Genomic DNA, 4049 nt, shown 5'->3' on the forward strand with positions numbered 1-4049 from the left:
TCATGTTTCGGCTAAAATTTAAACCAAATTATTTTTATTAGTAACGACGTGCCTTAGTAACTCTACTGAGACCTTAGAACTTATATCTCAAGGCGTATTTACGTTATAGATGTCTATGGGCTCCAGGCCCGGCGCCAAGACCATTAAGCCAGACACCAAGGCCGCCCAGGAGTACTTCGACGATGCCAACTAGATACGACACCACACCACAATAACAATAACTCTAATTGAATACGCAGTTTCGAAAAGGGCACATCTCTGAAAATGTAAAATGTTCGTTTTTTACTGGTGGTAGGACCTCTTGTGAGTCCGCACGGGTAGGTACCACCGCCCTGCCTATTTCAGCCGTGAAGCAGTAATGTGTTTCGGTTTGAAGGGTGGGGGCAGCCGTCGTAACTATACTTGAGACCTTAGAACTTATATCTCGAGGTGGGTGCCGCATTTACTTTGTAGATGTCTATGGGCTTCAGTAACCACTTAACACCAGGTGAGCTGTAAGCTCGTCCACCCACACAAGCAATAAAAAAAATTAAAAAAAAATTACAGCAAAAAATCTTTTGTAATTAATATATCGGCTTCAGAAACAATGATTCCTTTACAGCGTTTATAATTTACATGAAAGCCACTGAGCCTTCGACACCTACACAGCTGGTTGCTACATATATATTATACTTTATTTGGTGAACAATAGCGTCAAAATCCGTCAGAGGAGCAGCCCAACGTCTTCAACAAATTGAAACATGATAAGAAACCTGAAGCATTACCCCAAGTACAATAAAAGTCCATAAGCTAAGAAAATAAAACGGTAAAGTTGTTGATAGAAGCTTTCAACTTTCTCAAACAAAATCAAAGCCTCCACTCTGAGCTTTCATTATCTAAAGCTCGGAATAAGATAATTTGTATTTAATCTGCGCCCTCTGTACATCTGTAATCGTCTCGGGAAGTCCAAACTAAATGCTCATCTATAGCCCTAGACTTTGTCTATTAGTTTTACTTTGATTGGCAATTACAAATAACACCTGTTTTAAATTACTAGAGGTCCCACAGTAAATTCGACTATAATTAAATGGAATTGTAAGTTTGTACACTATTATGATTGTATTTTATACTTCTATAATCACAAATTTCACCAAGGCTACACTATAAAAAAATATTAATAAAGACAAACAATATTTAATCTATTCTCAATTTGACCACAGACGTCAAGAACAAAAGTTTGACAATACATAGTATGCATGTGTGTGTGCGTCAAATACGTGGTATGTAGTGTGTGTAATGTTTTCTTTATTGAATTAATGTATTATTAATGTATCTTTTATGCATTGTTTTAAAAAAATATTAGCATTGTGCACTTCTTCTCTATATTCTCTTTAAGTGTGGAAAAATTCATAATCCTCCGTCCGCGCAATTTTCGTAAAAACGGATACAAAGTTTTTGCTTCACGTATTAATATATAGATTAAGCTGTATGCGAGTAGCCTTCACCATTTCTTTTTGAGAATTTTACTGACGTAGCTGGACAGATGTGGTGGCAATCGTGTGAAGTGATTGCCAAAGCTCAGTCATAACAAACTAAATGTCGATTCATCATAGTTCCTTCTAATATATTAAAAGTGAGTTACAGCACTCTAAAATTATTAGTAACAGTATGAAGCCAAAACGGAGTCTATGTAGAATCGAAAAATTTAAAATTGCCGCAGAAATCGTAAAGAACAGAAAAAAAAAAATTACCTTAAGGGTTGTTTTTTCTTTTGTAATATAGTAATAAACTTAGTATAAATAGTAATAAATAAATATAGTAAGCAACGGTATTAAGTTTGTTATTATGTAAAAAAAAAAGTGTTGTTTGCTAGATTGAAAACATATTGTCTGTGTTCTGTCTATGTAGTATGTCTGACATATTGTGTGAGTAAGTCAGGGCTTAAATAATAAAAGAATACGATCGCATTGATCAATAATATCATTTTATTAAAATATTAATAAAATATCATTAGTTCAGACTTTTATTATATGCTAATTACTGATCCACTTACACCTTTTCATAAAAATATAATCGCACCTAAAATAAAATCTTAACTATATGCATCTAAATAGGCGTCTTATGAAAATATAATCAAAATTAAATAGACTTTTATTTTAGTTTCATATCAGTCTTCTTCCTTCAGGCGATTATTGATCATATTGAAATCAAGGTACAATTTCACATTTTTTCATTCTACTATGTCAATAATTTGACATCTTAAATTCTAATATCATAAAATATACTATATTAGCTATCGTATCAGCACGTACATCTATACATTCCATATATTCCATTCATAGCCAAATAATGTCACCAACCTAAATCTATTATCAAAAAACAAACTTCAAGTGCCCTATCAAAGTACATACGCTAAATATGGGACCTTAGCGTTAATTACTTGGCGTTCCGTTGGCAGACCCGGTTAAGGTGAAGACTGACGTAGCTATTTTAATTTGTATTAAAGTGGAAAATGCTTTGAGGCGTCATTTAAATTTAAGTAGATAAATTCAAATAGTTGACTAATTTAAGAACTCAATATTCTGAGCTGTCTTTGTCAAATCAATAAGACAATAGTTTTAATTTGGTGCCCAAATCATATTAACTATTACATCTACGATGAGAAGCAAGGTATGTTATTAGCATAGTACAATAAGTTATTGCATTGTTTTACAGCACAGCTCTAATTGGATTAACAAGAAGTCCCAAAATACAATTACGGAAGGTGAGAGTGACGCCTGACGTGTCGGACTGACCGCAACTGTTGCTAATCGATTTGGGTCTATGCTGACTTCGAGATCGGGATTCTGAATTTTCATAATAGATTATCGTCATTACGTACCTTACTTACCTCTACGGCGCATTGGTGTATACATAGTTACAAATAAAATATCTCTTGCTTTCTAATTTGGTATTTAGCAAATTTTCCTCAAAACTGTACAATGTGGCAGAGTAAGAGGAAGCACCAACAAAGTCTTGAGGGTATTAGCAGAAAGACTGGATGAACCGACCCTAGATCAAGGGTCATCAAGTTGATGAGGCTGCCAGGGACGGAGTTGAGAGAGTTACTTAAATACTAACATAGTTCTTTAGTTATTTGTAATGCCAACGCACTATGAGACTATGATGTCTCGAAATAAAAGATTTTTATTTATTTTTTTTGTTTTATACTAGCTGACCCGGCAGACTTCGTAGTGCCTCAGTCGATAAATAAAAGACCTAAACTTTTGTATAAAATAAACTTAAAACAATCAAAAAGATGCCGTCCGACGGGGGACACATCAAAGGAAAAACGAAATCGTTACTTTTATTTAATTTCGAGCATTTTCATATTTATCTACCTTTTAAACCTTCTCTAGACTTCCTCAAATAATTCAAGACCAAAATTAGCCAAATCGGTCCTGCCATTCTCGAGTTTTAGCGAGACTAACGAACAGTAATTCATTTATATATACCTAGTCAGGTCATAAATTCTGTCACATGTTTAATGTAAAATAATTGAAACAAGTTTATTCATTATGTAACCATTCATATACCAAAATGAACTTAACAAAATATAGATTCTTATGACACTAAAGTTCATTCAAAATGACCTCCGTGATTTTGAATACAGGCCTTCAATCTGCGCGGCCAGTCGTCTATCGCAGCACGAACGAGGTCCATGTCAATATCGGCGGCTACCTTAATCAAGGATGTCTTGAGTGACTCCAAATTGGGATGAGGCTTTGAGCAGGCCTTTTCCTCCAAGTGTTGCCATATCTTGTAATCTAACGGATTCAAATCTGGACTGGAGGAGGGCCAGTCTTCGTGCCGGATGAAGTCGATTTCACGCGCCGCCAGCCAGTCTTGTGTGCTCTTCGCTCTATGAGCTGGCGCCGAATCTTGTTGGAATACCCAGTGCCTGTTATTGAACATGGTATGAGAAACAGGTTCCACAAGGTTCGTCAGGACTGTATTTTGATACACAACTGCATTCGTTTTTACACCTTTCTCACAAAAATGTACCTCTGTTAAGCCCCAATAAGAAACTC

At 35.2% G+C, this 4049-nt stretch overlaps 1 long non-coding RNA gene across 1 annotated transcript; it reads left to right on the plus strand.

Annotated features, from left to right (window-relative positions):
* The first annotated feature begins 2058 nt into the window (after window positions 1–2058).
* On the plus strand, window positions 2059–3172 carry LOC134200275 (uncharacterized). The gene is made up of 2 exons (XR_009975099.1): window positions 2059–2191; window positions 2695–3172. It is a non-coding gene; the product is annotated as an uncharacterized LOC134200275 (long non-coding RNA).
* Window positions 3173–4049: the final 877 nt, after the last annotated feature.

This window comes from Bombyx mori, chromosome 15 (genome assembly GCF_030269925.1).
Source record: "Bombyx mori chromosome 15, ASM3026992v2".
NCBI lineage: Eukaryota > Metazoa > Arthropoda > Insecta > Lepidoptera > Bombycidae > Bombyx > Bombyx mori.